We start from the raw sequence: 24,880 nt of genomic DNA, 5'->3' as shown, positions 1-24,880 counted from the left end.
TGTCATTCTCGATTGTTTGATTTCTCAATTCACCTTCTTAATTTTATCCACATACCCACAGCTAAGAGTCCCCTAACCCCCTTCTTTCTGGCTGAGTCTACATATTTCATTGTTCTCCACAACAAATTGTAATGGCAACTCAGGTGGTTCTTGAATTAAAAAACTTTGTGGATCCAATAGATTGAGAGCACTGCCTAAAAAAATAACAGGATGTCAGCCCTCCTTCCTTCTCAGGTATCTATAAATATCCCAGATTTTTTAGTTCAAAGAAGGGAGGAAGTATGGAATTGCCTTATCAATCAGTAATTTCAGATGCCACCTGCATCCTGGCTTTCCTTTGCTTCAGATGTTGTGTTTACTGTCTCTCTTGATTATCTTTTTAATTACTCCTTTCTGCCATGTTGAACTACTCCAAACCATCCCGCCATGCCATTGGTCAAACACATGGCCTACCTTCTGTGTGGGCTCCCCACAGTTGGGACCGACCTGCTACACAGTGACCAAGAACCTTGTGGTATCAGATGTCTTCACGACAGCTCCTCAGAGCTCCTCAGTGTCTCCCACCTCTGTGTCTCTGACTGGGAAAAACTCCTAGACCCCCATGCATTCAATTCTTTTACTAAGGCTAGCACAGAAAAAAAAAAATTCTCAGCAGAATGATTGGAATCCCTAGCTATATATTTTGTTCAGTTTTACAATATTCCCAGGGAACATAGACACTCCAGGGGTCAATCTCAGGGTAAGATCAAGTACAAATTCATGATATGCCCTGTATAGCTGAATGACTGTGCCACCAGTTTCCTTCTTTTATTCCTTTCTTTCCCTCCTACTTTTCTTCCCCCCTTTCCTTTTCCTTCCTACCTTCCTTCTTTCCTTTTTTCTTTCTGTTTCTTTTACAGGGTCTTGCTCTGGCTGGATTGCAATGCCATCAAGGCTCACTGCAACCTTGAAATCCTGGCCTCAGGCAACCCTCCCACCTAAGCCTCCCAAGTGCCTAGGACAAGCACATGCAACCATGCCCAGCTAATTCTTTCTTAATTTTTAAAACAGATGAAGTCTTGCTATATTGCCTAGGTTGGTCTCAAACTCCTGGCCTCAAGTGGGATTACAGATGTGAATCGCCGAGCCCATACTCTTTCTTTCTTTTATTGCAGTAAAAAAATATAATGTAAAATTTACCATTTCAACCATTTTTAAGTATACACTTCAGTAATGTTAAGTGTATTCCCATTGTTGTGCAGCAGATCTCAAGAACTTTTTTATCTTGCAAAACTAAAACTCTATATCCACTTAACACTAATTTTCCCTCCCACTTCCCAAGTCTTTTGCAACGACCTTTCTACTTTCTGCTTCTGTGATGTTGACTTCTTTATGTACCTCATATAAGTAGATTCATACAGTATTTGTCCTTTTGTGACTGGCATATTTTGCTTCACACAATGTCTTTGAGATTCATCACTGTTTATAACATATTTTAGAATTTCCTTCCTTTTTAAGGCTGCACAACATTCCATTGTATGTACTTATTACATTTTTTAATCCATTCATCTGTTGATAAACATTTGAGTTACTTCCATCTCTTGGCTATGGTGATGTAAGTAAAACGGCTGTTTAAACATCTCTTCAAGTTCTTGCTTTGAATTCTTTTGGATATATACCCAGAGTATAGTTGCTGTATCTATGGTAATTCTATTTTTAATGTTTTAAAGAACCTCCATACTGCTTTCTATAATGTCTTCTCTATTTTACATACCCACCAACAGGGCACAAGGGTTCCAACTTCTCTGCATCCACAGCAACACTTTTTATTTTCTATTTTTTTGATAATGGCCATCTTAACGGATGTGAAGTAATATCTTGTTATGGTCCTGGTTTGCATTTCTCTTATGATGTTGAGCATCTTTTCGTATGCTTGTTAAACATTTGTATATCTTCTTTAGAGAATTGTCTATTCATATCCTTTGCCTATTTTTAAGTCAGGCTATTTGTTTTGTTGTTGAGTTGTACAAGTTCCTTATATAGTCTAGATACTAACCCTTATCACATACATGATTGGCAAATTTTTTATCCTATTTTTTGGTAATTTTTTTCATTCTGTTGTTTCCTTCACACATTTCTAATTTAAAATGATATGATAACAACCTACTATACCCAAAAAAGATGTAAAGACATTCCTCGATCCTATGGTACAATAAGTTGGAATCCCCAGCACAACTTTGTAAATGTTTCTCTTTTTTCTTCTATTTATATTCTTTGGTTATTTAGTTACAAGGAACAGAAACTCACTCAAATTACAGAAAAGATCGTGAACTAGACCCCAGGAAAAATAGTATAAGATGGTGGGATGGTTTGAGGATCAAGGCAGTTCTAAAGGCTTCAGCAACAGCCATTCACAAATGAATGTTAAAACTCAGTCATTAATATGACTCTACACTTCTCTAAGTGGTTCCTTCTTCTTATACTGTGATCTACTACTCCATCATCTTCTAATCCAGTGCTTCTCAAATTATATACAGTAAAGGAACATCCTTCCCCTGTGTCTCAATCCATCATAGGCCAGTACTTTTATAAAACACAAAACCATGCATTTGGGTGTCACAGCAATGTTAAACTTTTATGCAGTCTAAAAGTTTAGTTTCTTCTCTTTGTCTTTGCTTATTGCAGACTGGTAACTAACAGTTAACAGACCAAAACTAATGTTCATATACCACACTTTCAACAACACTGCATCTGCTTTCTCGTAGTTTCTGATTGTTCATATCCTTGGGTTGCAAGTGGCCCTTCATAGTCTCTCCACTCTTTCCTACCTTACAACCTATAAATTTTGTTCCACCTCCACCCATTAACTGCCTTCCCTCTCAGTTCGTGTTTGAGAGAAAGGAAATTGCGTTGTCTTGTCACCTTTTCTCCTATGTCAATGACTGCCTTTGGTTCACTTGTCCACCCTTATCCAATAACATCTGAATGGATACATAGAATCACACGGCATGACACATGCATGACTAAGAAGCACCCCTTTGGAGATTACAGACATGGCATAAATAAATACTCTGAGGGACACATCATTTTCAGAGTTCTTAAATTTGCGTATTATCTTACAAGAGGCTAATAAAGAGCAATAAAAAAAAATCTGCATTACCAGATAGAGTCCTAGTTAAATAACAAGTGTGGTTTTCTCTCATCGGAAAGAGTGGACTGTTCAGTGCCTTCCCTGGGCAAGCTGAGATGCTGAGATGCTGTGACCAGTAATTGTCAAAGCAATGCTTCACGTGCAATCCCTAGTGCTCACCTTAATTGGATGTGCCATTAATCCTTGTTCGCTAACATGACCTGAATCCAGGAATAAGTAAACATGTTCTTCCCAGAGGCCACAATAATTTTTTAATCTACTTTCTCTGTGGTAGGTCATGGTTCCAGAGAAACTGATTTAGAATTGGGTTTCTCATAAAAGAAAAAACAAAAAGGGCCTCAGGGTTTTCCTCTTATTCTTATTCCTGCCTTTCTCTGGTCTGTATAGGCACAGGAAAGAAAGAAAAAAGATAGAAAGGAGACTCAGTAAAAAGGCAGTGAATAATGCCAACTGAGGACAAAATACAAATGCCCAAAATGTAGATACCTATTTATAGTCAATCATTGGTTTCACAGTACAAAAGAGGCAAGGTCCTATCAGATGCAGTGAAAAGGACTTCAAGAGGTAGAAGGTTCCAGTGATTCAAAAGTGAATTGCTCTTTGCAATCACCTGATGAGATTTTTGAAGCCCATTCCAGACCAATTAAGTCATAATTTCTAGGAATTCATAGGGAGAAAATACATTCCAGTTTCCCTGAGGGAAAGTTCTATGTGAAACCTGTTATAGAACAATTGGTGGCTGTTTATTATTTTTAGCTGCCCCTTTATTCTTTAAGGACATTGGGTGGTAAATAATATGGTCATCTTGGGATGCACTGTATTTTTCTGGATATTTCCCAGTTGATTTTAATGTGTACTCAGGGTTGCAAACTGAACCTTTAATCCAAATTTCTTATCTTGTTAAGGAAAAAGCAAAGTCCCTAGAATTTAAAAAAATCTGACTAAAGTCACAAGTAGTTAGCAGTTCACACTCTAATCACACTTCTGTTACCAAAACTCCAGGGGTTTGGTCTAGGCCCTGTTGCTCACTGCACAGAAAACCAATCACTAAGTCAACCAGGATTGTCAGGGAAGAAGACTTTAATTGGATGGGTGCTGCAACTGAGGAGATGGAAAATCAGTCTTAAATCCATCTATCTCCCTAATTGACTAAAGTTCGGAGTTAATGTAGCAGGGATGAAATGTAACCATGTGTGGGAAGACAGGAATTCGGGAGGGGCAAGGAAGAGGAGTTTGTCAACAGGGAGCAGGTGGTCAGTTAGGCAGTCATGATGGGTGAGGGGTTTGGCATCTCATTGTCCAAATGCAGCAATCTGGTGAGTTTCAGTTTCTTGAGGAGGCCTGATGGTTGGCTTCCTGAGAAAGAAACTCATATAAATGCAACTTTCTCAAGTTTTAAGACTGTAAGGATCAATTTCTATGTTTATTGAAAGAAACCATAAACATCAGTTCTACAGGACAATTGGGTTGGTTTCAGTCCCCTGTCCCTTCTCATTTGTCAGTTTCTCATTCATGAGGAATCTGATCATGGGTCTTTCTGGCTGCTTATGCTCAGGAGAAGTGTTGTGGGCAGCTCTGTACCATGAGTGACCCGGTGGCCACTCAGGAATCAAAGGTTAATCTATTAATAATACTATAGTTTTCTTCTGAAATACAATCTTTCTCTCTCTAGTTCCCCACCTCCACCAAAGAGAAATCACACAGGACCATCTCTTATTAATAGTACACAAAAAATTTGTTCAAATGAGATAACCAAATTTTACCCTTTTATGGTTTATTGTTAATGTGAAAGCTAATTTTAATAATGTAAACAAATCTATTTAACTCCAATTCTTATAAACAAATCTATTTAATTCCAATTAGTTTGACCATAAGGTAAGATTTCCATAAATCTTTTATAACCTTTACAATCTTCTATTAAAGAGCAGACGAATGCTTCAAGAAAATCCTGTTATTCCAACACAGAGGCCCAGACACTGGCCTTTGATATTAACGTTTAATTTACAGAAAAACTCTGAACTAACTTTATCACTCAGAACCGGCCCTTATAATCTCGCTTGCCCACCTCTTTTGTGATATTCCCTGGGTCTAGAGGGATTGAATAGTTTTAATTTCTGGCCTGTGTCTCATGAAAGCAGTTCATTTTGATTGTCGCCTTCTCCTGGGTCTGAAGACAAAGCTTTGACTGGTATCAGTGCTCAAAATTTACAGGATTCAGTAACTTTTTCCGACCCAGGAGTAAAAGCCCTGTCACTTAACAGCACAATTAGTTAATAGGAAATTTATACTTTAGAAAGTCCTAATCATTTTCTCTAACATGTCACAAATTAAAACACTGATTCGCTGTCTAGTCAGCACTTCAAACCATTGTATTAAAGTCATCAGGTTAATTGCTAGCATTCTAGTCACAGAACTGTGACCAAAAGCATAAAAAATGTAAGGTCCTATGCCAAACTGATCATAGTAAGACAATTACATTACTTAAAAAATGGTAAATACAAATATCAGTTCTGGAAATTCAGTATGAAGATAGTCTCCTTTCACTTAAATATTATACCATAAAACAGGGATAAAGTAAGAACAAGCCCACGATAATTTCTTTTCAGTGATTTACAAGTGCATCATCACAAATTTCCAAGATGGATTTCTAGATACAGTACTGACAACTGATTAGGTAACTTTCATCACTAGAATCTTCAAACCAGTGCAACCTTGTACCTATTTTATTTTCAAGTATGTACACGAAGGCCTAACAGTGATAAAAGGCTTAGGATCAAAAATCACTGGAAAGTCTTGCTTTTTAAAATTACTACTTAAATTTAGTGAATGTCACTTAATTTTAATAATGGTAAACAAAACTAAAGTAATTTGAGAGAAATCCTGATTTCTCTAAGGATAAGGCCAGTCTTTTCTGACCATTAAAACTTTGTAACCATATCACAGCTTTTCTTCATTACCTAAAGAAAAAGATCTGAAACTAACTCAAATTATTGATTGACTTGAATTACCCTGGAAATAAACACTATATTTAAACATTTCTTTTTTTATTATTATTATTATTATACTTTAGGTTTTAGGGTACATGTGCACAATGTGCAGGTTTGTTACATATGTATCCATGTGCCGTGTTGGTTTGCTGCACCCATTAACTCGTCATTTAGCATTAGTTATATCTCCTAAAGCTGTCCCTCCCCCCTCCCCCCAACCCACAACAGTCCCCGAAGTGTGATGTTCCCCTTCCTGTGTCCATGAGTTCTCATTGTTCAATTCCAACCTATGAGTGAGAACATGCGGTGTTTGGTTTTTTGCCCTTGCGATAGTTTACTGAGAATGATGTTTTCCAGTTTCATCCATGTCCCTACAAAGGACATGAACTCATTCTACTCTCACCTACTTTTCCAAATAACAAAATTGGCAATGTACTATTTCTGTTCAGAACTTACAAAAATAAGTCTTTGATTTAATTTTATGTTTTGCCAGGAAACCTAAAGCTCTTGTAGCTCTCAAGATCATCAGAGGTAAGCAAAACAAATCCAATTTAAAATGGCTGATATGCTCTATTAATTTTTGGAGGCTTGACAAAGGTAGCTTAGAAACTTTAGACAAATAGAACAAATGACGAACCATTGTAAATGCATAGGAAACAAAATGATTTTTCACAGAACCAAATACAAGCTTTCCATTAGAAACTAGGAAAAAAATCAATGTATGTATACATATATATGTATATATAAGTGAAACCTAAATAAGAACAAACAGTAAATAAATGAAAATTAAAAGCAAAAACAAACAGTAAAACAACATCAAATTCTTCTCCTATTCAGTTTACCTTGGAAGATACAGTGTTACCTAGAACCTAAAAGAAACATAATGGGTATCTCATTCCTGGAAATTGATGTCCATGAATACCACTATACATTTTATGCCATTAAGAAACTCACTTTAGGCACATGACCAGTAAGTGGTTTAGTGCTAATACTATCTATGCAGCACTATGCATATACTACCTATAGCAAAACTATCCTAATACTATCTGTATCATACTATGCAAATATGATATGAAATTTGGCTCCATGTTAAATCTGGCTTCATGCTTAACTACGTTAAAGAATTGCCAAACTGCCAATGTATTTCTTTACAATATTTCTTAATTTATTTTCATTAAGAATAAGAACTTTATGAGCAATGTTAATTTGCTAAACTTCTCTAATTGTTTTACCAGGTTTTAAAGAATATTTTACTATCTAACTTTTGTCAGCTTTCTTTCTATTTTCTCTGTATATGTGTGAAGACAGATACACAGAGAAATGGGGAAAAACTACATATGACTTACACAGACCATATATGAACTACCTGGATTTGTTTCATCCTAACTTTTCTAAAAAAGAAAAAAAAAAAAACAGTCATTTTACTTCAGGACAAAAATTTACCATACAAGATCCTTTCTCCTACAAAACTATTCTCTTATTCTCTTTAATTTATAACCTTTTATTTTACCAAAAATACATGTACATACCTATAACTTTCTTCACATCTCTCTCCCCTATTTACTGTTCCTTTCTACCTTGTTGCATACATAATCTTTTCAAGTCTATAACTTGAATTAACCTTTAGATAACTTCTGAATTAGAGAGAATTATTCTTTTTATCAGTAAGGACACATCTTTTTTGGCACATTTTATGTACAGAATTGTACATCAACTACAATTCTTACTCTTAGTCACCTTAAATTTTAGTGAAAATGGAAACCAGAAATCCTGAACTGTCTGTCAAATATTAGCATTTTATAGATGAGACCGTTCCACAATTTTTAGAAACATATTTCCCTATATCACCGCCCTTTCTTGATAGTAAATAACTCAGACATCCAATGAACATCAAAAACAATTTTAAGATTTTACATTGCACAAAAAGTTCACCTACAACATTTATCTCATTTGCATGTACTCAATTCTTTCATTTTTAACAGTTTAATTACTTCTGAAAACTGAGATATTAAACAAAGCTAGTCATTATTTCGAATTATTTCCTTGTCAACCATTTTTTATAGCCTGTGACTATAAGGTGCTCTCCTAAGAACCTTATAGTTAAATTTATAGGTATTTTTGTCAATAATTCAGAAGATTCCGCTGTTTTTATTAAACTAACAACATTAAATTAGTCTCATTTGTCAAGGCACACAACAATCATTTTGTTTTGGCTGAGTTTATAGTTTTATAACCTTCTGTGCCAAACCATGACACCTCAAAATATCCAGCAGAGACAAATATAAAACACAGACAAAAGTGTATTCTAACATATCTGAAGGCACTTCTATTTTTATCTTACCAATAATTTTAAAGATAGCTTGTTTGTTAAAAATTTGCTTAAGTCACATGAACTTGAAAAATATTTTGAGCTTATTTACTTAATTTGAGTGCTGTTTTATTTATAAGTCAATTTGGTAGATATGATATATAACATAATAAATATGCATATACATAAACATATCTAATGCATATACACATATAATAATCCAATAGCTTTTATTTCAGAACACTAGCCATGAGATAGCAATACAAACTCAACAGTTTACAAACATGTACACATGGCTAAACTTTGTTTACCCCAATAAGTAATCCAACAAATGCTGTAAACTAAAATTTTGGGTAAAGCAGTTTCCGTGGTAATTTGATTTTTAAAGGGCAAACCTCCATAGACTCCAAAGAACACAGGGGTCAAACAGCAACACAGAACAACATCACATATTAACCAGCCTGATCCTGCTTAGAACAGCAGCCTAAAAGCCTGGATAGACAGAACTCTATCCTGCTTTCTCATTCAACAACATGACCCATGGAGAGGTCAAACTTCCCCAGATTCCAAAGAATATTGGGGCCAAACTGTATTACAAAACACATCAGTTTATCAAATTCTGATTGCCTATGGCTATATCGACTATCTAAAGAGGGCCAATCAAACATCACTGTGCAAAACAAATCATCAACAAAACTGTCAACCTTTGAATGGTGGCTTCCTTCACCAAAGTTCTAACTAAATAAGGGTTGCCAGATAAAGTACGGAAGGCCCAGTTAAACTTGAAATGCATATGAACAAGAAATATATTTTAGTATGAATATGTCCCATGCAATATTTGAGACATAATTATGCTAAAGAAAGTATTCACAGTTTTTCCAACATTCAAATTGGAATGAGTGTCCTGTATTTTTATTTGCTAAAATGGGCAACCATAAGCTGGTATCTTACAGTTACACACACTTACCAACCCCACCCATTCATACTGGTCCAAGTTACACCCCAAAAGAGGGCAGAAACAGAATCTGTACAAGCTCAAGTTTGGATGGCAAAAATGTTTCATTCTGCCTTCTGGATTGCTGTATGAAGACTTGTTGTGAAAGAGATGAATAGAACCATGTGGAGGGGAAAAAGAGTGTGACTTTGAGAGTGTCCTATAAGCAAACCAGCACCCCCAAAATCCACGCTGCTTCCACTAACTTCTGCCACTGGCTTCCCACACCCAGTGAGTTCCTATTAAAATCCTTCCTTCTGTGGGATATCCTCCACTGAAGTAGTCACTTTTGTGCAATGCCTTACTACCAATATCTACCTAGAGAAATCAGGCTAAATGAATCTAGCTCATACTTTGTAAAACTCAATTATAAATTGTTTCAAATGCTGTTTTGAAGGATGTGAACCCTCATGAAGTTACATCTGAGGTAAATATTTCATGGATATGATGGTTAATTTTTTCATTTAAATGATGCAATGTTATGTTATTCCCTGTTTTGTATGCAGGCACACATGTGCATATAAATAATAACTGTTACTGATCTGTACAGCCTTTTACAGCCCTATAGCCATAACTTCAGGTCTCACTTAAATAGTGAGTCTCACCCAGCTTTTGTTAGTGGGTATCTTTAAAAATGGCAAAATCAGGACTTGAATCCATTCACAGCATGTACACATAGCATATGAAAAACATTGACTTGCTGCCTGCCATTGCCTAGGAATATCCTGGACCAAGTCCCAGACACTGGCCTATGTCCCAGACACTGCTTTTCACCTTGATAGATTATCTGGTTCTAACTGTACAACATAATGTAATGTCCAGTCAATTTCACAAGATCCTCACATTCATGTGTTCTGAGACACCTCTCAAATACTGGGTAATGTACTCAAGCTTGTATTCTCAGAGTTTGTTATAGCCCAAAGCCTTCTAATTAGATATATAGAACTTGCTAATAAACACTTCCGTATTCATCATTATTAATATAGTATTCAACTGTGGTGTTGTCTTTATGAGTAGAAGTTCATACACTGAGCAGAAAATCGCTCACCTTTTATAAAGACACTGAGAGGTGACAGCGTGTTGGCAGTCCTCACAGCGCTCGCTCGCTCTCGGGGCCTCCTCTGCCTGGGCTCCCACTTTGGCGGCACTTGAGGAGCCCTTCAGTTCACCGCTGCACTGTGAGAGCCTCTTTGTGGGCTGGCCGAGGCCAGAGCCGGCTCCCTCAGCTGGCAGGGAGGTGTGGAGGGAGAGGCGCGAGCGGGAACCCGGGCTGCGCGCGGCGCTTGCGGGCCAGCTGGAGTTCCGGTGGGCGTGGGCTTGGCGGGCCCTGCACTCGGAGCAGCCGGCCGGCCCTGCCGGCCCCGGGCAATGAGGGGCTTAGCACCCGGGCCAGCGGCTGTGGAGGGTGTACTGGGTCCCCCAGCAGTGCCAGTCCACCGGCGCTGCGCTCCATTTCTCGCCGGGCCTTAGCTGCTTTCCCGTGGGGCAGGGCTCGGGACCTGCAGCCCGCCATGCCTGAGCCTCCCACCCCCTGTGTAGGCTCTTGTGCCGCCCGAGCCTCCTCGAGGAGCGCCACCCGCTGCTCCACAGCGCCCAATCCCATCAACCACCCAAGGGCTGAGGAGTGCAGGCGCACGGCACGGGACTGGCAGGCAGCTCCATCTGCAGCCCGGGTGCGGGATCCACTGGGTGAAGCCAGCTGGGCTCCTGAGTCTGGCAGGGATGTGGAGAACCTTTATGTCTAGCTCAGGGATTGTAAATACACCAATTGGCACTCTGTATCTAGCTCAAGGTTTGTAAACACACCAATCAGCACCCTGTGTCTAGCTCAGGGTTTGTGAATGCACCAATCAACACTCTGTATCTAGCTACTCTGGTGGGACCCTGGAGAATCCTTTTGTCCACACTCTGTATCTAGCCAATCTGGTGGGGATGTGGAGAACGTTTGTGTCTAGCTCAGGGATTGTAAATGCACCAATCAGCGCCCTGTCAAAACAGACCACTGGGCTCTACCAATCAGCAGGATGTGGGTGGGGCCAGATAAGAGAATAAAAGCAGGCTGCCTGAGCCAGCAGTGGCAACCCACGTGGGTCCCCTTACACTCTGTGGAAGGTTTGTTCTTTTGCTCTTTGCAATAAATCTTGCTACTGCTCACTCTTTGGGTCCACACTGCTTTTTATGAGCTGTAACACTCACGGTGAAGGTCTGCAGCTTCACTTCTGAAGCCAGCGAGACCAGGAGCCCACCGGGAGGAACAAACAACTCCAGACGCGCTGCCTTAAGAGCTGTAACACTCACCGCGAAGGTCTGCAGCTTCACTCCTGAGTCAGCGAGACCATGAACCCACCAGAAGGAAGAAACTCCGAACACATCCGAACATCAGAAGGAACAAACTCCAGATGCGCCACCTTAAGAGCTGTAACACTCACCTCAAGGGTCCGCGGCTTCATTCTTGAAGTCAGTGAGACCAAGAACCCACCAATTCCGGACACGATACCAACTCTTTCATGCCATGAGAAGCCTCCTTAAAAAATTTCTGTGATTAAATAACAGGTAAATATGACTTACCACCTGCGCTAAACTTACCAGTTATTACATATACTACAGGATATTCTGCTGAAAATGTGGGCAAATATAGGTGTGTAAAAAGTCCCAGTATTAGTGGGGTGGGGAACAGAGAATCTACGGCTGGTGATCACACCTGAAGCTATTATGTGCTCATTCCTGCTGGCTGACGTTTGCTATGCGGCAAGTGCCTCTGTCCCTAAACACCATACTCTTCCTGAAATCTCTAACATGCTCACATCCGATTTCCAGATAGAAGGAGGTAGGCATGCAAACAATGATTTTCATCAGCTAAGTGTTGACATGTCGCTAAAGTCTTCAGACACTTTTCTATTCCTGTAAGTGTTCCTCACCCATTACTCATATGACAACTGTCCTCCTTTCATCCTCTTTAAGCCCTGCTCAAAGAAACTACTCAAAGAAATTTTCATGAAATCAACTCACCAGGCAGAGAGTACCAGAGTATACTGTGAGCTGGATTGGGGACAGCCTGTTTTGTCACCATTGTTTCATTAGCATTTAGTAGAGTTCTCAGTGCATATGTGCTCTAGGCACACTTAAGAGAAAAAAAAGAGGCCGGGCGCGGTGGCTCACGCTTGTAATCCCAGCACTTTGGGAGGCCGAGGCGGGCGGATCACAAGGTCAGGAGATCGAGACCACGGTGAAACCCCGTCTCTACTAAAAAATACAAAAAATTAGCCGGGCGTGGTGGCGGGCGCCTGTAGTCCCAGCTACTCGGAGAGGCTGAGGCAGGAGAATGGCGTGAACCCGGGAGGCGGAGCTTGCAGTGAGCCGAGATTGCGCCACTGCACTCCAGCCTGGGTGAAAGAGCAAAGACTCCGTCTCAAAAAAAAAAAAAAAAAAAAAAAAAAAAAAAAAAAAGAGAAAAAAAAGAAATATACGCTCAGACCCTATTACACACTCAAATAAAACAAATTTCTTTATTCATTTTAATAGTTTCTAAACATCATTATACTCTTCGATTAGTAGGATAATCTTCAGAAAATCAGAGAACTAAAAAGGCATTATTAGGATTTATTTAGAGTTTATAGTATGAGGGTTTTTTAAATTTCTCATTCTCTCTCCTTTGCTTTCTATTTACTTACTATTTGTTGAGTACTTATTACATGTAAGAAAAACTATACTAGGTGTTGTGGATTCCATAAATTTAGTAGTCAAATTTCCTGAAGATTCCAATAAAGGTTTTCTCTTTTCTTTGAACAAATACACTTAACCACCCCCTAAAAACCCAGTGAGTAGTGTTTATACTGTCTTAATCTTTTTGGATGCTAAAAGCAAAATATTCCTAAGCTGAGACATTCTCTACAGTAAAGCATAATTTTTCCCAGTTATAAGAAATTTAAGGGATGTTAGGGAAGAAACTATAAAGACATATTTTATATCAAGAAAAGCTACATGTTTTCCATTTTAGTTGATGTTATATATTCTGGGCACATTCCTGGACTGAAAAACAGAAGTATACCACATTTCTAAGACACGTTCCCCAAAACAGCTTTACAAAGAAGTTCATGTGATCCTAATTACCATCGTATCAAGTAGGTGGGTGGGTATTAATAGATCACTTGGGGGTATGAAAATCATAGTGCAAACATATTGAATGACTTCTCCAGCATCAACAGGGAAGTAACAACAGCCTCTTTGGATGGCACCCCAGTAAAAAGGATTTGAGAGTCATAAAACCTGGGTTTGAAACTGTGTGATTTGGGGAAATTACTTAATATATCTCTCTCCCTCTTTCCCCATGAAAAAGAAATTAGGTTGAACAATTTGAAATTTCCAATATGCAACATTTTTGACCTACAAAAATGGCAATTTCATGTGGTTCAACCTCATAATAATGTTAACACTTAAAAGAGTTGTTCTAAATGTAAAACCCGATACTCTATTTAAAGCATTTAGCACGGAGCCTGGAATAGAGAAGTGCTAGACAAATGCTGGTTCTTTTTGTCCTTCCAGTGTCAGTCCTACGGCATCAGCACAATTCTGTCACTCACGTCTCAGCCATTCCTTGTAAGATTTTAGACAATGCAAAATACATTATCTAAGTGTATTTTATTTTATAATATATTCACTAAAATATAAATACATTTTGAAATTTCAGGAGGTAAGAGAAAAACAAGCAGGTGTGTAATTACTGCTGATTTTGTAGCTTAATTCAGCAGTGTAAAGATTTTCCTGTCTACTTCCAAGCAGGGTCATACCTGTCTTGAACTTACACATTCACAATAGTCTCAAAACCTAAACCAGGAGACTCTAGGCTTGCTTTTGGTTGCAGTTGAATAATACTGTGGATTAGTAGCCAAACATTTCTTTGAAACATTCAGTGAGAACTAGGCAATATAGATCTGGTGTCTGGGTCTTCCAGGAAACTGACAGTTTTAGGAAAGCCATGGAGGGGAGGAAAATGAAACAAGGTAAAGAGAAAGCTGTAAAATGAAGTTGATGCAGAACTGGACAAAACCCAACACCCAAAATTTTCAGTTTACATGTTCCTGCATTCTCCCTACCTTCATCCTTAAGAGTTTCAAGAGACCAAATTATCCAAAGAGCTAAGGACCCTGGATCCAAGAATACTGTTTTCTGTCTGGTAAGGACACATTTTTTTTTTAAATCTGTGAGCTCAACTTCCAAAGGGCATTTAAATCAATGAGAAAAGAAACAGACTATCCAGGGAAATCAATTCTAATAATCAATCGGGTAACAAAGGTCTAGCCATTTATATTCATAAAAGTAATTAGGAGTCTTGAGCATTTAAGAACATGAATGTTTTTGTTAAAGGAAATGTACATTAATTTTCATACTAATTCATCTAAAACACAGATCTTGCTTTTGTTGAAATTATTTTCCCTCTTTCACTTTTTACCCCCTTTCTCCATGAGCATTCATTCCTGTGGACTTGCTACAGTATACTAGTCACAGAGCCATCGGTCATTAAATAACTATTTACTGATTCTCCTACTTGTACTCAGCACTATTTTACAGGCCAGATGAACAATAAAGAAATCTTTTGTAATGCTTCCTGATGTCTTTTTTATCCCCTTCCCTTAAACAAGAATCTCAGTGTTTTATAAGCTTGCAATATCCTCCAACAACTGTTGCCTAATCATCTGTTGCTAAATCAAAGCTTGATGAGATGAGCAGATAAAAATACAATCAGGGTGTGGTCATATTTTCCTCAGCAGAGGCCTCATATTGCACCACATTTGAAGAAGTAATAGACAGTGATTTTGTAGGCTGTCTCAGGCTCAGCTCATGTTCTGTTTGTGATAATTAGAACTTGTGAACCTCAAGAATGAGCAAGGGTTCTTTTTGCTTACTTCTGCTGTCCACACAACCAAAGGTCTATCTTCTTATCATATACTAACAGCAAGGAGAGTGGCCTTTAGAGACTGTGTGAAGCCAATTAAATAGGAAAGGCTCATTTATAGCATAGTTTTCAGCATGCTTCTAAACTAGTAGCTGTTCAGAATCTGGAAGAATATGAATCAAATTGCATATTTTGAATTGTACTAGTCTGAATCGACTCATTACTATGAATCTTGCAAATGTTCCCTTAAGCAATGAGGAAGGAGGAAATATAGAAAGTAAATCTACTTAGTAATATAAAAGGCAATACTAGCAAGGCCACACTCTCAAAGAAATTAATCGGTAAGTATTGAATTTTTACACTGTGTAAAGTTCCCATCCATGCAAAGGACAACAAGGCCCTGTTGTTTGACAAACCATTTATTTAGGATCATTGGTATCGACTTGTAGTGAGTCAACAAAAGTAGGGAGTTCACATATTTCTTCTTCATTCAATAGAAAATACTGTGTCTCCTTGGCAACTGAGATTGCTTGGTTGATTTTTCCCTTTGCTTTCTACTTATAAGGTACAAACAATGAGGGAGTCCCACCACCTGTGACTTGGGTTCAGAAACAGATTTCTCTGCCTCAAATCACTGAAATAACCCATTTTGTGTGAGGGCACAATTTTGTGCTTTATTAGATTTATATAGCATCTTTATGGTCAAGTCTCAGACAAATGATAAAAAGTAATTCAAATATAGAAAGTAGTTTTTAATGCCTGAGTTATGATATCCTCATTCGGAGGCTCCTGAAATGCAAGTAAGAATTATCACTGTTAACTAGCAAACAATACACTTTATTTTCAAACATAATCAACTTATGTAATGAAACAACTGAGTAAAAACATAAACACTTTATCCCCATTAGGTAGAGTTTTCTGAGAACTCTGGAGTTTTGTGAAAATGACTCTAAGCTCAAGCAAAGAGGTGTAGAGTTACATCTCTCTTTCTACATTGACATTGGTGATTAAAGGAAATCAGGATGAGCAGATGGTGCCTAAGGTACCAATCATGAATATCCACTTTTCTGGAGATAGAATATCAAGTGCTGGTGTCATCTCCCACCTCACCATTGCTACTTTTCTCCCACTTCATTGATCTATCTCCTCCATGTCAGGCCCATGTGAGAGCTGAAGGCTTGGTTTCCTCTGATGGAAAGAAGACAAATAACAGTCTTGACCTGGGGCTGCAGAACCAGAGGATTTGCAAAGGCATTATTGCAATCAATATCCAATCATGTCAGTTTCCTTGCATATGTGCTACAGAGCAGTTCCCACTCTGTAGGTCTTTTGCTGGGTCACAATTTGACGTTTCACCTTTATACTCTAGGAAACAAGTGGACTCATGAATTTGAAGGGTTTTGTTTTCCTCCCTTAGAGTGGTCCTCTTACTCCTCTTCTCATTGGCCCCTAATTTTATTCCACCTGTGGAGACACTCCAGAATCAAGCCTTGGGTTATACTGGGTAGCTGACTGTGCAGATAGGACAAACCATGATTTGTAATCTTCCTTCACTGGTACACTGCTCAAATACCAACACTCATGTGCTTCCTATTGTTGAAGGTTTCACTCTGTAATACTAAGTGCAGTAATTGTTCCTGTACTAGGTTCAACAGTGTCCTTCAAAAATTCATGTACACCCTAAACCTCAGAATGGGATCTTATTTGGAAATAGAGTCTTTGTGTATGCAATTAGTTAAATAAAGATAAGTTTAGTCTGGATTAGAGTCAACCTATTAAGGACTTTATAAGAGGAGAGGACACACAGAGACACAGGAAAGAAAACAATGTGACAACTGAAACAGACTGGAGTGATGCTGCCGCAACCACTTTCTTGCTAGGAAGAGGAAAGAAAGGATTCTTCCATAGCGTCTTTAGAGGGGAGACAGCTCTGCCAACACCTTAATTTTGAACTTCTAATTTCCAGAATAGTGAAAAAATTAATTTATGTTGTTTAAGCCATTCAATTTTTTGTTTGTTTGGCTTTAATTTACTTAATCTATTTATTCATACTACATAGATAATTATTTACTTTTTCTTTTTATTAGTGATGTCCTCTCACAAGAATTTAAGCTTCAGGAAAGCAAGGATATTTGTGTGTGTGTATGTGAATGTGTGTGTGTGTATATGTGTGTGTATATGTGTGTGTATGTGTATGTGTGTGTGTGTGGTTTATTTCTATACTCTCAGTGCCTAGAATAGTGCCTGTCACATTAGATGCTTAATTAACGTTTTGAAATAAATGGAAGGAGGGGTAGATTACCTATATCAAAGCTCTTCATAGAACATTCAATTCCAGAAGATAATGGATAAATAAGGGGAAATATGGGACCCAATAATTTTATCCTCAGCCCATTCATGTGTAAAAGCAACCGAAAAAGATTGTTAGATGTGAATGATCTCAGAAAATATAACATGCATGACCATGTTTTGAAAACCTTCCTCATAACAAAATTTACCCAACTAAGATGTGGTTCACAGTACAAAGCTTAAGAATGTGGAAGCTGCTTTCTGAAAAAACAAAAAGTAAACATTAATTCCCTTTTAATTATGGCTAAGGCAAAAAAAGAACTATTAATATGGCTTTAATTAAATTTATAAAAAACAGTGCAAATGTTATAATTTATTAAGAAAAGCTGTACAATAGAAAAAGCAGTAAGTATTATAAATTTGGTCAGTAGTTCTAGAACATAATAGTAAAAATCAGAAGGGACAAGATTGTCCTGTGTTCCTAATTTTTCACTCTGGGAGACTAAATTTTGTTGCCCAAAATCCTCTTATACAACATTGGTAGTAGTGAAAATTGGTTAAATCCTGTGAGAGGGCAATTTGGCAATATCCATAAACTGTTAAAATATATACAAAAATTGATTGCCAAAATTATTCTAGTTTTTCACACTAACGCTAAATGCCCTACCACACATAACTTGGATTCAAGTTTGCTGTGGCCAATGGAATAGTAGCAAAAGACACAAGAGACTTGAAGAAACATTTACATGTTCCACCTCCTTTCCTTGGCCCTCAGTCTCACCATGAAAACATGCCCAGGATGGGCTTCTAGGAGAAATCCTGAGGCTTTCTAGGCCAGCCAACAGTTAGTCAACCCCCAAACATATGGGATAACCCAGCTAAGATCAGCAGCAACACCTAGCCAACCCACAGCTTACTTAACAGCAGACATGTGAATCAATCCAGCCAAGACTAAAGGAATCACTAAACCAATAGGTCATCCTATGAATAATAGTAAATGTTCGTCTTAAACTATTACAGGAAAAAAACCTGATATATGAAATTACCCTGTGAGTTTATATTAAAGACACACTTACCTTCTCCAACAAGAGTTGTAACAATTTTTTTCTCAAGGTAATATTTTATTGTAGCACTGTTTGCAATAAGAAAGTAATTGGAAACTGCAGAGACGATCACCAATGAGATATGGGTTAAAAATCTTTTAAGCTGAAAGCAACAAATGTGACAATTAAAAGGCATAAATTAGATTTATATATTTTACATTATCACAACTTGTATTACTAAGAGATAAAAATGAGTTGCAAACTAATAGATAGACCTTTATATTTTATAAATATGCATATGAAAAAATGTTTGCAAGCATGCACAAACTGTTAATAGTTATCACTTCAGAGGAGTGAAAAATAGGGTGAAAATCAGAATGACTTTCATTTTTTAGTATACTTAAGTACATTTTAAATTTTCAATTATATGCAGTGATTTTGTCCTTTAAAAAATAGGAAGGACTTTTTTAAATATAAGGAAGACATTTTCTGTGAAACAATAAACTACTCAGTATATACTTAATGTGCATGAAGTATGAAGTAGGAATACATCCATTGACATTCTTGCATTTACATACCACTTTCCTAAATGTGAACTCACTTTTCTGACTTTGCTAGGGCTGAGGAATCATCACTACAATATCTGTAAAACTGGATTTATTAAGTGCATCCATATTGTTTATGAGTCATAGAAAATATGTTCATTTTCCTATCCATGTTAAAGGCTGCTTGGAGGATTGATGGAGCATTGCTTGGAAAATGTTCTGGAATTCAGATGAAGCTGTGTTAGTATAAATCATTACTGGTTACCATATACTCACACATACTTAGGGGATAAAGATCAGAAATTACTTAAATGTACTTTGTCTTCTTCAATCTTTCTGTAGCAGCATATGGGCCAAAATCTCCTGAAAGTTGAGCAGGGAAGCTGGAGAAGAATTCCTCCTTTTCTTGCAGATGAAATCTCATGATATAGCGGGGTTACCTGGCCAAGAAGGTAAGTCAGTCATCCAGCAGTGCTTGCAGAGGGACTAAAAGGAATTAGGATGTTCAGAGCTGTATATTAGGTGCTGCAGGAAGGAAGAAAAGATCTAATCCATAAAGGGGTCTTTGACCCTGGGGAATGGCAGTTGGCAATTACACTGCTTCTCAGTTATATCCTGTGCTGCCCCAGGTTTACTTCATGGTCACCCAAACTTTCTTTGCCATAGCTTTTGTAAGACTTCTACTTACTACTATGTATCGTCATCTTTTGGTAAATATAAATTCTGGTTAGGAGAACTAAGACAGGGGAGCTGTCTGCACACTGTGATTAGGCATGCATCAATTCAGAGCTCCGTGCTGCTAGCTCCTGTATTCCACTGAGCTCCTAGGGAGGAAACAGGAAAAGGGAGGAGAACTCACCTGTCCAATTACAACCTACTCTGCAGTACAAAGTACTGCAAATTCCACACAGTGTATCTCTGTGATTGAAGGAGCCCTCGTAAAATCTGAGACATCCTAGTTTTTGATTTGCTATCCAAAACAAATCTGAACTTTTAATTAAATATTGTTCTTTTTCCTTCTTGTTTCCAAATGAATAGTTACACCAGCAAACTTATTGGCTGAAAAGTTGTTTCCTACATTTGCACTTTGAAGTGCATCAGACAGTGATGTGTTTGGATGTGGGTCTTGTTGAGTTTGGTTAGTGAGTTATTATTGGCTGGGATTGCAGTGGTCCTGCCAATGGAAGAGAAGTAGGTGTGCCGAGTACTGTCATGTTCACCTCCGCCTTTCACAGGGGCATATTTAGCCCTCAGTTGGTAAGTGAACTTTTTAACAAGGGTTTAAGAGGTCGTAGAGTCTGTGTAAAAGACAAAAGTCCAAAAGTGAAGCAGAAGGAATCCAGCTTCTTATTTAGGTCTGACACGGGAAGCTTCTGGATTTGATAGTGGGTGCACTGAACTTTGCATCCCAAGTCATAGCCCTTGCTCTGCACTACCTTCTGGCATGTTGTTTTTCAAGTTACTTAACCTCTCAGGGCCGCAACTTACTTATTTGAAAAATGAATTCTAGAATCACAGAGTTGGATACAACCTTAAGGGCCAATTAGTCAAACTTTCTTTCCAGAGGTGTTCTGCATGATCTCAAATGTGTCTCTAAACTATAGCTTCCTGAAATTTCATTATTCTTATAGGAACACAGAGGAGAACAAAGAAAATTCAAGGGACTAAATTCCCTCTCCACCTCAACCACCAGCATTGATAACTCCATCACTTATGTACTGCATCAAGCCGTCCTCAGAGGTGAGGAAGGTGCTGTCCAGACTAGAAGCATGTGTCCCTCTCTCCATTGCAAGATGGGACATAGAGAGGAGAAAAGTGGCAGACAGAAGGTTGGTAGAAAGCAGGTGTCACCATACTGCTCTACACACAAACTGTTAGGCCTAGATTTTTCTTTCTCCTTCTTGCTTTAAGTCTCTATCTAGTTTCCCAAATCCCGCTGCTTTTGCATCAATGGTAGGAAAATATTAGCCGTGGTAACCCTTCAAACACCCTTATAAGGCTGTGAATTGAATGTACCAAGGGAGATACCTCTCTGATAAGCGACAACTCCAATAAAATTAGTAAAAATATTAAGATTATTGATTATCTTGAGCCAAGAAAATGCAGGGGAAACAATGGAAAAATACCTTTTTTTTTTTTTTTTTTTGAGACGGAGTCTCTCTCTGTCGCCCAGGCTGGAGTGCAGTGGCGCAGTCTCGGCTCACTGCAAGCTCCGCCTCCCAGGTTCACGCCATTCTCCTGCCTCAGCCTCTCCGAGTAGCTGGGACTACAGGCGCCCGCCACCACACCCGGCTAATTTTTTGTATTTTTAGTAGAGACGGGGTTTCACTGTGGTCTCGATCTCCTGACCTCGTGATCCGCCCGCCTCGGCCTCCCAAAGTGCTGGGATTACAAGCATGAGCCACCGCGCCCGGCGGAAAAATACCTTTTAATAATGAAAACAAAAATAAAATAAGGGCTGGTCTATGCACTACTTCTCATCAAGTCTGTAAAATAATACCATCAGAAAAGTGTTCAAAATTCTCTGTAATCAAGGACTTCTCCTTCTGGTTAGAATGCAAAATAATGTGAAAGACTTTTGATCCTCTAGTAATATACAAGTGTATAATTTTTTTTTTGAGACAGGGTCTTGCTTCGTTGTCTAAGCTGGAATGCAGTGGCATGATATTGGCTCACTGCAGTCTCTGCCTCCCAGGCTCAAGCAATCCTCCTGCCTCAGCCTCCCAAGTAGCTGGCACTATAGAATGCACCACAATGCCTGGCTAATTTTTGTATTTTTTTGTAGAGACAGAGTTTTGCCATGTTGCCCAGGCTGGTCTTGAATTCCTGGGCTCAAGTGATCCACCTGCCTTGGTCTCCCAAAGTGCTGGGATTACAAGCATGAGCCACCACACTCAGCCTATATTTTTCAATATGCATGAAATTATATAGTTTGGATGTGCTCATTTTACTATATTAAGGTATATTTCAATAAAAAACCAGTAGGCATGAAAACATAATATTCTTTCATTTTTGTCTTCATCTGAAGTTTCAAGTTAAAATGCAGGTTATTCAGTAAAAGGAATTGCAATATTCTTCTCCAGTGCCAATTAACCAATCTCGTCAGACAGAAATATCTTGAGATGGTGCTAATGCAAATCTCAATTTAAAATCATTTTAGAAGATTGAGACCGTGCCCACAAATGCTTCAGAATGGGAGGTGCCAAGACTTTCAATCACACAAAACCCTGGCACTTATTTTGTTGTGTTATAATCCAGTCTTTCTGTACCTAAGCTTCCTTCATAAAAGACAATCTAGCATCATGGTTAAAACACAGATTTTCTAGCACTACTACTTACATTCTTGGTGACAGTGGGCAATTTAGCAGACTTCTCTGTGTTTTAGTTTCCTCAACTTTAAAATGGGCACTGTAATGGGTATAATTGTGTCCCACAAAAAGATGTTGAATTCCTAAACTCCAACACATATGAATATGACCTTATTTAGAAATAGAGTCTTTACAAATGATCAATTTAAGATGTGATCATAAGGGCAAAGCTTAATCCAATATGACTAGTGTCCTTATAAAAAGGGAAATTTGGACTCCAGAGACAGATACATACCAATGAGAGACAATGTGACACAGGGACCAAACCTACAAATCAAGGAACATCTGAGGCTACCAGAAGTTAGGAGAGAGGTCTAGAACAGTGCCACATAGCCCTCAGAAGGAATCAACTCTACTAACACCTTGACTTTGGACTTCTAGCCTCCAGAACTGTGAGGCAATAAATTTCCGTTCTTTAAGCCACCCAGTTGTTGCTACTTTATTATGGCAGCCCTAGGAAATTAACATAGGGAATGATATGGTTTGGCTGTGTCCCCACCCAAATCTCATCTTGAATTATAGCTCCCATAATTCCCACGTGTTGTGGGAGGGACCCAGTAGGAGAAAATTGAATCATGGGGGCAGTTTCCCCCATACTGTTCTCGTGGTAGTGAATAAGTCTCACAAGTTCTGATGGTTTTATAAGGGGAAACCCCTTTTGCTTAGCTCTCTGATTTTCTCTTGTCGCCTCCATATAAGAAATGTCTTTCGCCTTCCACCATGATTGTAAGGTCTCCCCAGCCACCTGGAACTGAGTCTATTAAACATATTTTTCTTCCCAGTCTCAGGTATGTCTTTATCAGCAGCATGAAAAGGGACCAATACAGGGACCAGTGATAGCATCTACCTCATGGACTTTTTATGAGAATTGAATGATTTAATAAATGTAAAAGACTTAGAACACTGCCTCATCTATTATAAACAGTCAATAAATATTAGTATCAATTTTCATTGAATCCTAATCAGTATAACTATAATGTTACATTCATGAATAAGACAAAGGCTGGGACCCAAAAATGAGATAATTCACTCAGACCTCTTCATTGTTTTCCCAGTTGTCATCCTTTGCACCTAGTTCTGTAATTAAGAAAGTCTTCTCAGCTTTTTCTTAAATCATGTCTTTTCCTCTAGTATGGCAAATTTATAATACTTTTCCCCCACTTGAAAATGTTTCCTCTTTTTTCCCACTGTCCAGTCCCCCCATTAACCCAACCGTCTCTCACATACATACCAATTTTAGGACCCAAACCTCTCAGATCTCACCCTATTCACAAATCAAAACTTTATCAGACAGATCTAAAACACTTCCCCTGAAGGCATTTTTAATCACGAATAAAGTGTTATCACTTTCAAGGATAGTATAATTTGAATGGACATCAAAGTCTTAAGATCAAGAATACACTCTGCTATCAAAAAGTTTTAACCATAAGCTAGTGCTTAATACAGTCTTAGAGGGAAGAGGGCAAGGAAAGCAGACATTGTCTTTCCTCTTTCCTAAACTTTTCCCAGTTCTAGATCTACCTTCTGTCAATTTTGCTACTTTGGTAATCAAACTCTTAGCATAAATTCTACCAAAGCACACTTTGGTTTTTAACTTTCATAGTAGAAGGGATAGAACAAGTATCTCTCACCTAATAGAAATCCACTTAATGGAATTTAAAATCAAAGAATGTGAGTGAGCCACCAATTATTTAAATACCAACTTGAGTATACTGAATGTGAACTTCCAGTGTTGCCATGTGGACTCTGCCATCTTGTCCCTATTGCAGGTCCCTTATCTATCAATGGCTTAGAAATGACCAAACTCTTAACAATCAGAACTTTGCAAATATTAAATAAAAACTGTTTTACAAACACCCCAAGAGACATTACAAATCAAGCAAACTGAAAATCATTTTATAGAATGCATAACCCTCCATGGTCCCAGCAGAAAACAGGTGGCATGCTAAAATTGGGCAATTTAAGGAGGATTTAATTAAAGAACTATTTGTAAAGATGTGGGCAAGATATATGGGAAACATGAAGTTTGATGCAGAACCAGCAGTTAGTAACTATGAAGTGCTTCTACCACCTGTAGCCTGAGGGGCAAGGTAAGAGAATGGTTATCAGAACCAAGTTGGAGAGAATTGTGTATACAGGGTTCCCTTACCAACACTATGATCTTCAATCAGGATGCAACAAGCTCCCGGAAATTCCAAAGGTAAGATAAACATCCTAACCTCTGTCTCCTCCCTACTCACTATGAAGTATATCCCATAGGCTAATCTCAACTGGAAACCAGAAGGCTAGAAATCTTATTGATGTGATGTCCAGGGATACAGAG

General features: G+C 38.3%; 1 protein-coding gene and 1 long non-coding RNA gene across 3 annotated transcripts in view; one reads left to right on the top strand and one right to left on the bottom strand.

The window, feature by feature from the left end:
- The window catches only part of IL15 (interleukin 15), a 376,963-nt gene extending 366,311 nt beyond the window's left edge, over nucleotides 1-10,652 (bottom strand). Inside the window, exon 1 of one of the 2 annotated variants that reach the window (XM_063637646.1) lies at nucleotides 10,468-10,652. The gene's annotated coding sequence lies outside the window, so the exon portion shown is untranslated. The remainder of the gene's footprint in view (nucleotides 1-10,467) is intronic. The other variant, XM_055275991.2, reaches the window with a different exon arrangement.
- Nucleotides 10,653-11,495: 843 nt separating this feature from the next.
- On the top strand, nucleotides 11,496-23,596 carry LOC129480326 (uncharacterized). The gene is made up of 4 exons (XR_008656992.1): nucleotides 11,496-11,972; nucleotides 19,532-19,641; nucleotides 20,821-21,018; nucleotides 23,340-23,596. It is a non-coding gene; the product is annotated as an uncharacterized lncRNA (long non-coding RNA).
- Nucleotides 23,597-24,880: the final 1,284 nt, after the last annotated feature.

The sequence above is a fragment of the Symphalangus syndactylus genome, chromosome 4 (assembly GCF_028878055.3).
Source record: "Symphalangus syndactylus isolate Jambi chromosome 4, NHGRI_mSymSyn1-v2.1_pri, whole genome shotgun sequence".
Lineage (NCBI taxonomy): Eukaryota > Metazoa > Chordata > Mammalia > Primates > Hylobatidae > Symphalangus > Symphalangus syndactylus.
This window is presented reverse-complemented; position numbering and strand designations above follow the sequence as displayed.